This window comes from Marmota flaviventris, chromosome 16, assembly GCF_047511675.1.
Source record: "Marmota flaviventris isolate mMarFla1 chromosome 16, mMarFla1.hap1, whole genome shotgun sequence".
NCBI classification, from domain to species: domain Eukaryota; kingdom Metazoa; phylum Chordata; class Mammalia; order Rodentia; family Sciuridae; genus Marmota; species Marmota flaviventris.
The window spans coordinates 45,576,871-45,593,610 of record NC_092513.1 but is presented as its reverse complement, the minus strand read 5'-3'; the positions used below and the strand labels follow the sequence as shown (position 1 = coordinate 45,593,610).

The 16,740-nt window shown below is 38.3% G+C and overlaps 1 protein-coding gene across 3 annotated transcripts in view; it reads right to left on the bottom strand.

Annotated features, from left to right (window-relative positions):
- Znf521 (zinc finger protein 521) overlaps positions 1 to 16,740 on the bottom strand; it is a 269,708-nt gene that overhangs the window by 251,569 nt on the left and 1,399 nt on the right. The window lies entirely within an intron of this gene.

Below are 16,740 nucleotides of genomic sequence, written 5' to 3'. Positions count from 1 at the left end.
GGTCCTGCATCTCTCTGCACCTTTCTCCTCTACCACAAAAATATCTCCCAGATCAGTTCCCAGAACCATTCTATTTCTTTTTTTTTTTTTAATCAAAAGCCAACTTCTTCTTCTAATTATACAATTAGGGATCTGTCCAGTTTTCACTGCTTTCAAGGCTCTCTCAAGTATAAGCGACTAATATCAAATCAATTTTTTTTTCTTGCAGAAGCAACTTTCCCTTGGGGTGGGGGCGTGTTGAAAAATGATAAAAAATCAGATCTAAATACCTAAACAAAAGGGAACACCAGAGGAGAGACTGGGAGGCCAAAGGATTATTTCTAACTCTTGCTTTTGTTGATCACTGGCCCTGGCTGCTTCTATTTGAAAGTTGTGGAATGAAAGACTGCTCACTTTCAAGTAAACAAGTCTACAATCTTCTTTGTCTTCAAACATGCTAAGAGGATGAGCCCAATGTCCGTGCCTCAGTTCCCTCCCCCCACCCAAATAAAATAAGGACTATGATAACTGCCACAGAATTGATTCATTTAAGGCCAAATAAAAACACAGCGTATTTGGAAACAAACAGGTGGGCAAATGCAAAGTATGTGCCATAAATAGTGAACTTGACTCTCCTCCAACTCTATTATCACCTTTCATTGTACAGGATGGTTATTAAGAATTAAATACACAATTCCCGTTAGGTTTTCTCCCAAAAGGGAAATATTTTCTTCTCCACACTAAGAGGCTAAGCATCACAAAACTGTGTGCCCCCCTTCACCCCCCCCACCCCACCCCGGTACCAAGGACTTTATGGAAGAGAGAAACAGAAGAGCGAAAGACATGTACACTGCTCCTGCTGCCCAAGAATTCATCCATAATAAAAAGAGATTCCCAGACAGGAAATGAGCCAGAAATGTGTTAGGTATCTTACATCAGTTGCCTAACACAAGAATCCTGTGAGGCAAATTCTTGCCACTTTACTGGTGAGAAAACTGAGGCTTACTTGGAAAGGTTCTATAGTATACAGGATTCAACGGCAGGACCATAAGGCTCAGGGGCCCTCACACTTACTCATTGTGACATGTTGACAGAACCAAAAGCCTGAGACCCTGACGTGTAAAACTAGAGTAGGGAAGGTAGCTCTCACAGGCAGCAGGCCTATGTTTTTCATCTTTCAAGAGTCTGAGAGGAGTGAAAAGCAGCATTTCCTTCCATAGTCTAGACAGTGCACAATCATGGAAGACAAATCACAGAGTTATAAACAGAAAGACTGAGATTCTCCTCCCTGATCTGTCATAAAGTCACAGCATGACTTGGAACAAGACATTTAAGCCCTTGGGGTTTTGCAAATGATGGAGCAGGTCATCTCCCTGCTCCAGAGACCCATGATGGGTTGCCTCTCTCCTGCACTACAAGGCTCTGCACCTGGGTGTGCCCCTTGGCTCTTTCCTGATGGACATCCATCCCCAGCCACAGTCGACCTTTTAGGAAACTAAACTACTACCCGAGCGCAGTGCCCTTTTTAAAGTGTTTTCTAGAATGTCTATTAAACGATCCCAAAGTGGAATTTCCTCTGTCACTTGCCATCATTTGAGGATATTCCACTCATTAAAAGTGGCCTCTCACAATCCTCTTGGCTCTCCCCACTCTGATTTTCATTACTATTTCTCTCACTTCATTTAGCATTAAGGTTGAAGGAAAAAGGATAAATGGATATTTGAAAGTCATCTGATTGGATATATTAGGGCTTTAGACTTTGTCTGTATAGAAAGTCAACTTTATGACAGTTATCATTTAGTTAAAATAAAAAGAGAAAGATAGTGTCTACAAAGAGTATCATCGGACAAATGAGTGCCGAGGTCAACCAGCGGGCACTGGCAGGCTAAGTCTCTAAAGCCCGAAGGGACAGCCAGAGTCAAATGATCTGGGAGTGGGGACTGGGTGATTTCATGGCCTAAAAGGAGAGAGAAGAACTAGCCTTTGAAGGATAAGGGGAAGGTAAGGGGAGATAAATAAAGCAAATGGAAGAGTTCAGACTTACCCCAGATGGAATGGAGAAGAAATTAAGAGAGAAGAAATTTCCAGCAACCTGCCCCCAAATAAGTTTTTAAATAAAAGGAAAGCAGTAGCTAGACACAGCCAGACACAGATGGGTGATTAAAAGCCCGTCAGCAGACACATTCCTACATCTTTCTTCCACTTTCACACTCTGTACCCACAGGTGCTTCTAGACCACACAGAATCCTTCTCTGAATCCTAGAAGAAAATGCTTCTAGACAATCTTACTGATAACTGTGATGCAAAAAAAATCATCTCCCTATTTGACTAAATCCTTTGTAAACCCAAGCTCAGATTTACCTTTTATTTTAAGGATTATTAATAAATCTACTATGATTAAACCTTTGTAATGATATGTGAATTATTTGTCTCTAGTCCCTCTCTCAAGAACAATTAGACTACCTCTGTCAATTAGCATTGGGTCTTTTGCAAAAAACCAAAGAGAAACCAACTTTACTTACCAAAAAGATGGCAGAGGCTCTAAGATTAATTAGCTTCACTTTCTGCTTCCTTTATCTTTTAATTGGAATTTCTACAGGAGTTTTTTTCAGAATTCTCTCTACATTTGGCAAAGTGAGGTTGGAATTTGGACTCGACTGCTACATTGGCCAGTGTGAAAGTTCTAGCCATGGCAAACTGAACCTTGAAAGGACTTACACCACCACCCCCATGCCCATGCCTGTAGACAGGCCTCAGAAAGTATTCAAACACTCTTTAAGTCATAGCAAAAAGGAACTTTCTAGAATAAAAGAGAGTTGCAAACCAGATGTACACGAAATCAAAAAGACCTTTAAGAGTCTGAATAAAATTCATTTGCTAGATACTTCATATCTATCAGATCCCTGCTAAGAGCTTATATGAATTGACTCATATTTTCACAACAACTCTATGAATTAGGTTGTATTATTACCTTCATTTATAGACAGCAAATTTCAAGTATAAGGTGATTAAGTAAGTAGCCCAATGACAACCAGATCAGAATTTCAACTATGCTCTTAACCATAACACACTATTTTCCCAGTTTACTATGTTTCTTAAGCACCTACTATATTTTCATAAATATGCTAAGGAACTAAGGACCCAGGTGTGGGAATGAGGAGACAAAGCCCTGAAGCCACTGTAATGGGGGATATCCACAGAACTAAAAGAAGGATTGGAAAAATGCTTATGTCAGACACAAAATCTACTATTTAAAGGGAGAGCACTGGAAAAAGTGGAAATAAAAATTTTAAACATCTATATGGTAAAAGAAAAATAATTACCACCCACAAAGTCAAATGACAAACCATTTGCAACATATAAATCAGACAAAGGATTAATTTTTCTTAAGAATATGAGCTTTTCTTTCAAATCAAAAGATAAAAGAGTCAAGGAAATAAAAAGGCAATTCACAGAACAATACATATAAACAGTTTATAAACATTTGAAAAGAGCTCAATTTACCTCATAATTACAGAAATGCTCATTAAAATGTCAATGAAATACCAGTGTGTTTGTTTTTTCCCAAGTCCCATTAGTAAAGATAAAGTATGTAAGCACAGGCAATCTCACCCTGCTGCTAACAGCAGTGTGCTTGGTCTTACCTTTGTGGAGGGAAGACTGTCAGCATCAAAATTTTAAACACTTTCCCTTTAACCAATAATTCCTTTTTAGGAATCTCCCTCATATATATAAAATCATACATGTCAGTAGGAATTCATTCATGTCCATAGGAATTCATGTATCCTCACTGAAGCAACATTTATAAATGGTAATCTACACCAACAAATAACTAAATAGAAACATCCTGAGGGCCACCAGTGCAGGGGAATGCTGAGTAATGAGAGGCCACCACACAGTGGATAGTGTAGAACTGTTAGAATAAAGGGGAAATGTCCTGCTCTGGAAGAGGGGTTGCTGATATGGAAGAGTTGCGAGAAACATATTGCTATGCTTTGGATATGGTTTGTCCCCCAGGTTCATATGCTGGAAGCTTGGTCACAGGTATGGCAGTGCTGAGGTGATGTGACCTTTAAGAGATGAGGCCTATTGAAAGGTAATTAGGTCATCCCACCTGCTAAATCACCCTCAAAGGAATCTCCCAGAAGGATGCTCTCTGGCAGGAGCAGATTGTTATAAAGTAAGCCTCCCCCATGCCTCAGTTCCTTCTGCACACAGCCAATTCCCTTTCCGTTTCTCTGCCATGTTGTAGTGCAGACAAGGGGCCCTTGATGGACACCAACTCTATGATGTTTGGACCCTCCAGTTACCAGAATTGTGAGCCAAATAAATCTCTTTATAAGTTGTCGTAGTGCTAGGTATTTTGTTATAGCAAGGGTGAGTAAACTAATACATATATTTAGGGAGGAAGACAACATAGATAACTCCCACTTTTATTTGAAGGAAAAGGATAGCCACAAATATGCCTTGCCATCTAAGAATAGTCCTGGAAGCTGCTTGAGTATACTACCACTCGCTATCCTCATCCTTTCTAAATAATGACTGTGAAGCAGATACTCAAAAAATAGTTGGAAAGAGCAACATACTATTCGCCTGTCCGGGATATCACTCTAACCTGGCTTGGAGAACAGTGTGGATGATGGTACAGGCCAGATTTCTACATATAATCATAGGTTCTTTTTTTCCCTTTCTAATATTAACTCAAGTAGAGACAATAGAAAATGCATAGGAAATATGAGTTGAAAAGTGAAAAATAAGTATTTGTAAAAAGATTGCTATTTTTAGAATTTTCCAGTTTCTCTACCTCAGCTTTTAATTAAAGAATACACTACTGGACCGATGATGCACTGTCATATTTTACTCTTTACTAAGCTCCTTTATGTGGACACTGTGCTAAGAACTTTCAAAGATCTTAAGAAGAAACATATTACAGGACAGGTATATATTTCTCTATACACCTATTTGTGATAAAATAGTTGTTAAGTTGGCTTATGATACCAAAATGAGTGAGTTTGTTTCATATAGAGATATTATAAGAATTAAACCCAGATTTTTAGAAGAATAAATAGATCTAAATAATGCAAACTCAATGGAAGAGTTTTCAGGAAATTTACGGAGAATGGGAAAACCAGGCCCACAAATAAAAGATGGCCAGACCTTGTACATAAGTTAGCCATATGTGAAAGGGATACCACTAATATAAATGGAAAGTCCGCTGTTACTGTAAAACTAAGTACAAGCTCGAGTTAACATATTGAAGGACCCAACAAATCATCCAACATGTTTTCATGGACTGTTGACTTCATGAGCAACTGGGTCTGACTTGTCTCTTACAGTTTCCCATGCACCTGATGCTCAGTTAAAAAAAAAAAAAAAAACAATGCTGATGCTTAGTAAAAATTCTTGTAGAATGTATGACCACGTTCAATATTTTTTATTTGAAAACATAAAACTTCAGGTTTACCTTGCAAGTGCTTCCTGTAGCTCTTTCCCCTGACCTCACTGATATCTCTGTTAAATGTTCCCATTAATACTCAGTGCTGCACCTTCACAAGATTGGAAATCACTAGCATCTTGTATGTAATGTGTTTCCACTACGAGATGGTAACCAGGATGTAGACCATATCTGTCTCCTTCATAGCTTCCCCAACTCCTAGCACTCCTGGACTAGTGAAGGATGGATGTGAAGCAAACATCTGTTAAGTAAACATATGACTCGATTGCTGCATCTGTTTGAATGTTTACCATCTACATTTTAGCCTGTGGGGATTCAAAGAAAATAAACACAGAACTATGCTCTCAAAGGGTCTAGAGACAAATCAGCAAACCAACTTATTGCCATGGTTTCTGTGACTCTGAGGTACAGAAGGGATAATAGAGAGAAGGGTCATTTTAACTAAGAGTCAGAATAAGCCTCTCAAAAGATGTGGAAAGAGGCTTAAAAGATGAAAACAATATTCAAGTCTTTATTATTACACAAAACTGACCTGAAAAACCACAACCTAAGCCTAAAGGAGTTTTGGTGAGAAGCTATGTACATCATTAAATGTTAGGGACCTGTTACCATATGAAAATAATACCAGCATTTGGACAAATCGATGGACATGAATTGAAAATGACTAGTCAACCTAAGTCAAAGTAAATTACAATGCCATCCTTAAAGAAACACGCTTAGTTTTTGGCTCAAATGTTCGCACTGCTGCAGGCTCAAACTCATCCCACTGCAAAAATGCACCTGAGACCCAAGTAAATAGAACCCCCTACATACACACACACACACAATTTCTAGTCCAAAGCAGGTACTGCTGCTAAGGCTGCTCCCAGGGAGACATGACAAATCCCCAGTGAGTTAAATTTTTCACTAGTCCAGGGCTCTCATTTAGAAGTTTCAAACAGCTATGTGGAAACTTCAAGTCTTAAATAGAGCAAAATTCCTTTAAAGGCCCTAGATTGGTTCCAAATATAATACATGTGTTCTTCTATATCAGCTCCCTAAATGGGGAGATCCTAATAAAAACTTTTGAAAATTAAGACCACCTGACCCATTTTTGGAGATTCTGGCCAATCTTTGACTTTGTTCTCTCAGCTATATCTCAAATAAGAACATAATTTAAAAGTATGTTTGTCCCATTAATATGAATTACTAATCAGTTTACAAGAATCACAATTTCTTAATATGAAAATTATAGGATGTTGGAGCTAGAAGGGAACTCAGAAGTCATCTGAGTCTTCATTTTACTGGCAAGAAATGATGTGATTTTATCTCCATGGAAGTTTACTGTAAGTCAGGCACCTGGCTAAGCACTCTTCCAGCCTGGGAACACAGGGTCAGAGACAAAGCTAAGAAACCACCCCAGAGTCCTGCCAGCCCATCACACTCACAATGAGGTTTTAAATATGCAAATCAGTAAGTATAAAAAAACAGTTACATGTAACAGGAGCTATAAAGTGGTGTTATTATCTTGTAATGGTTTTATTTTGAAGATTAAAAATTAGATATAATGATGCAATACTTATGTAAATGACCTATATAATGTTGGAGGAGGCAAAAGGGATTTCATGCTGATCACCTTTTTCTTCAGTAAGTTACACTCCACTATCACCATTCACCCCAACATGCGCATCTTAGAACATGAGAACCACAAGGATACCCAATATCATTATTCCTAAACTGTCTTACACTTATGATCTATGATTTCATAAAATTCATCTCAAAGCATTCATCTGTCTCTCAGGGGAATATGATCAAACCTGTCCACTATGGACTTTTCAGTACCAACTTGCTGCCTTCCATAGTATTCTGTGCCTGTGTATTTAATGGGATGAATTCCTAGCAACTTGTTTCACATCAATTTTACAAATAGTAGAGATTCCTAACAGAAGTCTAGTTTTGCTGGTTTCGAATATCAGCATCATACACATTCTCCAAGAATCTCTAATTATTATATAGGATGTCATTCGTTCTTTAAAAGTTTTTTAAAAATTAATCAGTTTCACTAGTGAACAGTCAACTTTCAAGAATGCTATCCAGAACTTTTAGGAGGGACAAAAGATATGGTAGTATCAATAACCTAAGTCCAAAGGAGTTGTAAATAAGTGTTCTATATGTTGTACTTAGTAGTCTCAATATAAGTGGATGTGTTAGATTATAAGAGAAAACAAAGCTCACCATTCTTAAAAAGTGTATCTCATCAAACTTTTGATGCCAAAAACACTTTTGAAACTTGTTTTATCGAACTGCTTCAACTGAACCAACTCACAGAAAAAGTTAATACCATATGCATCTATCTCCTTTTCCATAATTACATAACTTCCTTCCAGCAATTAAAAAGCAATGCAAAGTATTTAAATACCTCATCCAGGTTTCTAGACTATAAACTTCAAAACATCAAGACACATGCTTGTTTCATTGACAAGTGAATCTTCAGAACTTAGCATAGTGCCTGGAAATAAATACTGAAAGCACTTGGGTGGGGTGGGGGAGATACATAAACAAAACTTGTTAAACAATAAATGAGCCCCTTCATATTGTAGAGAGGAAATCTGAATCCTAGAGAACAGAGGGTAAGTGGCCTGCCCAAAAGTGCATGCAGGAAATCAGACCTCACCCCTCTGCTCCATCCACTCTGTAGCCCACTCCCTACTGACCTTAATATCCAACTTACAACACTTAGGACTCTAGTTGTTTTTATTCTCAATCCTCTCAGATGCATTCCCCTGAGTTCATAGTTTTTCTTTCCCCTTGCTTCATGTCTGAAAAACTTTGCATATTATACACTGACAGCCCCAAACAGGTACTTCAGACTCCTTACAGCAACTGATGATTACGGTACTCAACTAACTCATGATGGCACCATCTTCCCATCAATAGTTTTTTCTGGCTTCCTTAGCACTTGGTAGAAAGGTGTTTGTCGGTATTTTACTGCCTTTTGCCTTTTTCTAAGGTACAAAAATAAGTAAATGAAACACTGATACTAGTGCTAACAAGCATGTTTCTAAGAAACAAAACAACTGGGACAAGCTAAATAATTAGGAATGTTTAAAATAATATTTTGTCTCATTGAGGGCCTTGCTGGACCTAATCTGATTCTATTGTGAAGGAAAAGAATATTAAAGAACATATGGAAAAGCTGGAAATTGTTTCTTCAACTCAATACACAGTTTAAAACATTGCAATGTTTTTTAGAGCAGTCACAGAAACCCCTGTAATACAGCAATTTGTAGTTCACTATATGGATGCTTCCCCTCTTCACAATTTTTCACAAATGTATTATGTATTAATGCATGGGACTCTCCATAATCAATGAGAATTTTGTCCCTGTCAGGTGAATAAATTTCCATCTTGATATATTGTTCATGAACTCTGTTGAGATAAGAAATTTTGGGAAAAGTCAATAATAATAAAGAAAAGGTAATAAAAATAGTAAAATCATGATACTCAATGATACAGTGAATTTAATTTCTATAGGAAATTATTATCCTTATAATGATACCAATTTTTATTGGGAAAAAAAAGCAATTTTTTCCTTAAGAAGTGGCTAATACATATGGATTTGCTAAACAAAATGTATTTCACATATAATATTAGTGTGTGTGTGTGTATATATATATATGTGTGTGTGTGTGTGTATATATACATGTATATACATATATATATATATATATATATATATATATATATATATATATATACACATAGTGTGTTGTGATAACTAAGAGACTGAAACCTTTCGGTTTCACATTTATAAAAAATTATCATAATCAAAATATAATTCCAACAACTGCACTATTATGAAAATACACGTTTTGAATGTCAATCACTTTACTGAGCTTGGGAGAGTTACACTCATGCATGAAGTAGTGTATGCTTTCCAAACCAAATCATCTTCATTTAAAATAATAAGACTTAAAATGCACCCATGCACAACATGCATATACATGCAAATGACAGACTTACATGTACACATTTCTTTTCTTTTCAGGATATTTCAAAGCACTTAAATCTAACCAATGAAATTAAAGAATATGATATCTAAAAATAATCATTTAAAAATATATGTATTCATTTTTTAATTTATCTTCTAAGAACAGCAAGTTCATAGATAGTCATATTTGAATCTGACTATTTTTAAATGACCAAATTATAAACCTGCTATCAGATATCTACAGTAGAAATGCTAACAGTGGTGTGTGCTGCCATAATAATGATACCCCCAAGATCAGCCCAATGCTTGTAGCTGTGACAGGGTCCCCAGGCAGCCAGATAACTGCTGCTTGATCATTATCCCTGCTAAAACTGAAGCTACTGAAGTTTTAAAGAATTCGTATCTTACTGAATTTCTTTCATCTCTAATAATTACTAAACTGGCATAATTACTTGTACTAAAGTTGGAATGTGATGCATGCTAAAAGCCCAAGCTGCCTAAAATTACAGTTTTTTTTTTTTAAACCATGATTCTACTTAGTTTTCAAAGATTTATCTTGTGTCAGGCTTTTATGCCAAGAGTTGCATAATTATTTAAACCATTTAAAAGCTTTCCTTACACTATTTGATTAATACTATAACAGAGCTATTTAAATTTACTAATGTTAACTTTAATGTTTAAGTTTTAATTGCTTTGTAATAACATTGTTGCAGAACATATTTTAAATCAGACAAGTACACTTTCATTACTTTCATTACAACAAACAAGGTATATGCAATCCTGGCCAATGTACCATGTAATCCCCAAACAAAAAACAAAAACAACCAAAAAAAAAAAGGAGCATATTTCAGATTTAATTGAAATGGGATTAGAAAGTTGCATGCATCCCTCCCTGCCTGCCCTTGCCGCCCCCCACTCCGCACACACCCTGAAGAACTAACTTTAACCTTTGACAGCACACCAGGAATCAATGGAGAAAAAAAATAAATACATCTGGGAAAATACTTAGCTAGAGGTTTGATTTAGAATATCTGCCTTTGTATCAAAATTTCAATTCAAAAGTATTCTTTAACATATGACTTAATGACAACACTTACATTTTTAACAAACCATAAGGCTCCTAAAATAAGCTGTAAATGTTGCAAGTCTTAAAATCATTTTCTCTTAAAAGTAACTGAAAAAAATTGAACATGTCATCCATTTAAATCCAGCCATAAAGAATGTATTCTATGGCAAAAGAATTAATGACATTATGCCAGCAATGTGAATTTTGTCAGATGGATTAATAAGGTATAGTAATAGGAAAAAGAGACCTTTCATAAAATTCTTAATTGATCTTGGTAGACTTGCTTTTTTCTACTATCAAAACCTTTCTCCTTATTGCATGCTCTTACATCAAAATGAAAATTCAAGCAAGTATACTTAATAATACATTTCAACTTATGTCAACAAGTACTTCACTAGAATTTATCAGACCAGCCAAGACTCACAAACTTCCTTTAAAAATAAAGGGCAAGGGTTACAAATGTTCCTATAAGATGAAAAGCAACATCCTACAAATCTGCTACAAGACTTGCACTGGTCCAAATAAGCAAGTAAAAAGAACTAAGTATAATTACTGGAAGCAAAAAGTTGAAAATTTCTGTCAGCACTATTAGACATCACTGCTGTCAATAAGAATAACTACAATGGATTTTAAGGGATATGGGAATACTCTGGCAAAAGAAAAAAGAGAAATTATTAACAGCTTGCTTCATAAAAAGCTGCTAATCTCAAATCCCTTTGTAATTTCATTTTTACATGTATGCTTTTATGTTCAATATCCTATTTTTTGCCCTTTTTTGGCTGGAGGAATAAAAGCCAACAATCCACCCATGCATCAAACAGATGTTTTTGTTTTTAAGGCCAAGTGGAATCTTATGAATTTTTGTGCCCTCCCTTTAAGAAGATGATGCCAGAAGTGCTGAAATCGTGAAACGGGCGTTTTGGAAAAGACTCACTGGACCATCAGTTCTGGAACTTTGACTAGCACTCATGGGATTCTTGCCAACTGTAATTGCTGTTTTTGTTTATTTCAGATTGTCTACTGATTGGACTATAATCAATTTAATGACTTCAACATCTAGTCAGTATAATTTAGAGGTGGTAGAGGGAAGAAATTGTCACTGGTTGATAGATGAATAGAAGCACAACTGCAGTTGTCGGAAGGGGGTATGAATACTTCTGCAGTGTTTCCAAAAATCAGGCTTTTTAACATCCAAATCTAAAGGTTAAAGCATAGATTACTGTGTGCCACACAATTAGTATTTGGCCTGCAGAATTATGAAAAAGGAAAGTTGATCTATCTGTCTAGTGTGAATGTGTATATAACATGTATCTATCCATCTATCTTATTTTAAAAAAAAAAAAAACTTACCTTAGGTTAAGATCTAGTTATTAAAATGGGAGTCATGTTCGGCCTATCAAAAAAATAATTTTCAGGAAAAAGTCATCCTGTAACTTTTTAATTAAAAGCAAAATAATACACTGTCTTTAGGCGATTGCCTTCTCGCATAAAGTTTTTTTCTTACTATGGCATCATTTCCAAAACCATAATTGAAATCTCTAGTGGAGAGATTGTTGTTTTTTTAAGAAATAAAACACATGGAATGTAAGGGAAAACACTGGGGGGGGGTTATACTTCACCTCTCCACATATACATATATATATGTATATATATATATACATACATATATATATATACACACATATATACACACATATATGTACATATGTATATTTATACATAATATGTACATATATATATATATATATATACACACTTTGAAAAAGGAGAAAAAACTTGTTTAAATAAGAACTGGTGGATTTAATGTTTCTATTAAATTTTGAGGCCAATGCAAGTTCCCTGTGGTGACTTTTTAAACACCTACAATTTTCAGAGCTTTTCCACTAGAGAATACAACCTACTAGATAGGGTTTCTGACTTTCAAAAGGTTTAGAACTTAAAATCCACTGCCTTTGCATTCAAATTCAATACATTTCTTTAAATTGTGAACTAAGTTTTTGCCACTTCATTATATTTTTAAATAAATTACTTCTCCTTAAAATAAAAGCTTTATAAGTACAAAAGATGGTAAATGGGAAAAAGGGTCAATCAAAGTGTGATAACTTCAAAATGTGCCAAGTTACAAAGGGTTAGCTACTGTGACAGCCAAGTTAAACAAGGCACTTTGGGGGCTCCTTTCTCCCTAGTTTCCACCATTCCTCTCTAGAGGTCCCTTCTATGGGCTTATGAACACCTGAGGGTCCAGATATTCTAATTGTGTCTTGTGTTTAACTTGGCCATTTGAATGACTAACTGCTCCCCTTTCTCCTTCCCAGCTTTATAACTTGGCTCTTACTGAATATATCACACCTTTATGTTGAGGACCACTTTTTCCTTCTTACAGTACTTTTTGGAGTAAATTTCAAAAAAAATATTGTTTGTTATCAGGTAAAATTGCTGGGATACTTCCATCCGAGAAGCACCACAAGAAGTAGAATAAAGAGCCAGCAAGAAAAATAGAAATAGGTCACAATTGACCAATTTGATGCAACTGATTTGCTGCCTCTAAAAATAAGCTGACAGTAGAACTATTTTCTGTCAGGTAATCTACTCAAATACCATTGTCTACTCTCAAGAATTGAGACAAATATCCAAATAATACAAATGGGGTAGAAAGTGAGGGGACTCATTTAATTGTCTGACTATCCATGCCTCTGAATACTGTCTACACTTCTTTTCCCATTAAACAAAAGGAGTTATTCCGAAGATTCAAAGCATAATAATGGAATAAGTTTCTTGACTTGATACATGGGCTGATGGGATACTGATGCTAGGAATTTGAGTGGCAGGAGGGATAAGGGAACTCCATGGTTCAAAATAATTTTCACAGCTTTCACAAATAGACAGATGAATGCTTTTGGTATTTAACAGTTTTAATATACTCTAAAGGAAGTAGGCAGCCCAAGCAGGGCACACTGCCCAGCAGCCAGAAATATGGACCCATTCTAAGGACATGAGCTGTTAGAACAATCACTAAAGTTTGCTCCAAACAAAAAACTCTGAATAATTTTTAAAGAGACATAATTATTCATTCAAAGTACTAGAGTTATGAAAACTCACAAATTCATCCATTAGTAGAAATTTCCTGGTAGTTCACAATTTTAAGCACTTGATTAGAAATAAAAACTCCAAACTTAGATGTTATTTTGTTTTAATGTTTTTATCTGCCTTATGTAAACCACTCTCCTGGGATACAAGTTTCAAATTATATCAAAAGTGACAGCCGTATCAGAAATATCTTTTAAACCTGTTTGTTTAAAAAAAAAAAAGTATGCATGTAAGAAACTAGTTGGAAATTGAATGCAGAACCCATGTTTTAGTTAGAAGGGCACACTGTATTTCATGGTTTCCAATGCCTTCTCAAGTTGGTTATAAAGTAATTCACATGGCTTTGATGTAATGTCACTCATCTAATAAAATCAGAAATTTTAATCTCTTAATTGCAAAACTCCTGGTCAGTTCAGATTCTGAAATCAGAACTGCCTTTCCATACCTGCTGACAAAAAAAGTGTTGCTCAATGCTTATTATTACTAATGCCAGAATATTTGCCATAATTACTCCTCCCCAGCTTTTCTAGGAAAAAGCTGTGTTCTGAACAATATGATGGGCAGAATCCACATACAGAGAACACTCCTAAAACACATTTCGAGAAAAATGGAGATCCTTCCAAGAAGACACCAGGAAATCAAGACTGAAGAAAGGGCTAGGTATTTAACAAGCGACATCCAGAATGCCATTCTACCTCTTCAGAACCACTACTAGTACCACAATTGCTCATTTGACATAGCTCATCCAAGTATGTATTTTTCCAGGCAAATGCATACCTTGAAGAAAAACAAACCGCCTCAGCTCTTCAGTGAGGACTGTACTATTTTTATTCCTGTCTTCAGCTTCTCACCCCCAAAGCTCAGCCAGCCCACCTGAGGCCATCCCCTCTTCTGGGAGTCATCCAAGCAGCTGCACCACTGTGTTCTGAGCCCACATAGAAAATGGAAGCTAAATCTTTGTTTTTAATGTAAATATTTTATTTACGGCTTGGCAATTGAAACACAGATGCTGGGTCTTCTTCGTGGAAAAGATATCTGGATAATTTTGCAACATGGCAATAAAACAAAAGAATAAAACACCTTCTTTATTCATTTTCACTTGGTATTTTTTGCTTATTAAACTAAGAACTGCACAAATTCCAGACTCAGGTATTTTGCAGTTCGACTTATCCAAGAGTGTCCAGCAAATACAGCCAACTGACGGCTTCACTTAACTGTCCATAACATCCTATATGCATGAGAGAAAATTCTCTCCGGGAAGTACGGAGCACACATGCAATCACTATGAACAGAACTTTCACTGTGGATTCATTCCAAAGGCAGGTGAATCAAACGCTCAGAAACTGCGGAGGAGCAAAACTACCAAGTGTGCAAACTTTAATAAACTTTTTTTTTTTTTAATAAAAAGCTTCCCAAATTCTTGCACGAAGTTTCAGACGCCTTCTGCAGCCCTTTAAACTGGGCTGAAACTAAGCGCTGTCCTATTCAACTCGGAAAGTTCTTGTTTCCAAGTGACTAGGAAGAGGTTTGTCCTAGTACTTCACTCTACGTTACTTTTAAGGAAGCAAAGACTCCCGGCAAGTTCCCCCCGAGCGCGCGTTGTCCACGGTTACCCTGACACCCGCGCACGCCCGTGGCGTTCATTTGTTCACCATCGACATACTTGCATCTTTCAGGGCCTGGGTCTAGGTTTTCCCAGAAAATGCGTGGTCCACGTGAATGTAAATTAGCCCAAAAGCTGTGTCAAGACATATGTCAATGATTCCCCTCGTTTTCAAATTCAAACTTCTGCACTTCAGGGGCAAAAAAAAAAAAGCTAGCATTCCAATCTGCGAGGCCCTCCCCCACCCGTCCCTTCCCAGGAAAAGAAAGGGCTTTGTGTGTGCGGTGAAGGCTCCGTTAATCGAGTTCATAAATACACATCGGCCAGGGGCCGGGTAGCGTGGGGAGCCGGACTCTGCTCACCCCCTCCCCCGAGCCGTCAACGGGGCCGCGAGACCGGGTGGCAGGAACCGGGCCACGGGCAGCGGAGGAGGAAGAAGATGCTGCGCCGCCGGGGACCAGAGGGCGGGGCCGGGCCGCGCGGACCTCGGCGGGACCCTGCGGGCCCCGGTGGGCGCACAAGCCGCCCTTTGTCCTCCGCGTCCAGGGTCGCAGGGGCCTCGTCCGCCTCCAGCTGTCGCTCCTTTGGCCTCGCCCTCATTCCCTGCTCTGGCTACCCGCACCTCCTCCGGTCCTCCCGCGCCGCCCGTTTGCCCTCCCGGTTCTCGGCCTGGGAGCGCTGGACCTCCAATCTCCCCGCGGCCGCCCTCCCCCGATTTTCCCGGGAGGAGGCTGGGGAAGGTGGAGGAGGAGGAGGAGGCCGCCACGTGACTCTCCTCGCCACATTCCACCACAGCCACCAGGATCAATAACTTAAGTGCCTCCCGCCGCCCACCTCAGACAGCTAGTGCACCCCCAAAATCCTACGCAAACATGCCCACAAACTTCCCTCTCCAACGGGGACAACGGGGAGTTGGACCCCTTCAACGACGTGCACAAGACTAAAAAGGGCAGGGAGTAGAAACGAAGGGCCGTCAACTTTCTTAGTATAGCCAAGAGGGGTACTGCCGGGCCGAGCCGGGGTCCAGTTGCCGGAGTCCGCCGGCCCGGGTTTGTTTACACCGGCTGCGCGCAGAGAAGGGCCCGAGCAAGCGGGTCGCAGCGGCGAGGAGGCAGCAGCCGTTTTGTCCTCGCCCTGGTGAGACCGGGACTCTGGGCCACGTTTTTAATGATCAGGGGCTGCACTCCCCCCTACAATGTGACTTTTTTCTTCTTCCATAGAAAGGAAAAAAGGAGCACCGCACAGTTTTGCATATTTATTCTTTGCGAAAACACAGAACAGAAACTTTTCCTCCAGCTCAGATGTAGATCTCAGACGGGGTATTTTTCCTCCCCCTCCCGATGATTTCGTTTCTTTTTTTTTTTTTTTCTTTTCTATTTTTTTTCTTTTTTTTTTTTCGTTTGTTGTCTTTTCTCGCCCACTTTCTACAGCCGCCCCATTTGGGGATCCTCCTCCCGTCTTAATCTTGCCCCCCCGTACATCACCCTTACTCCACCTGGGGGCTAAACAGGGGAGGGGAGCGCGCGCGCCCCCGCACTCACACTCACACTCACGCGCGCACACGCCTCGCGGCCACGCAG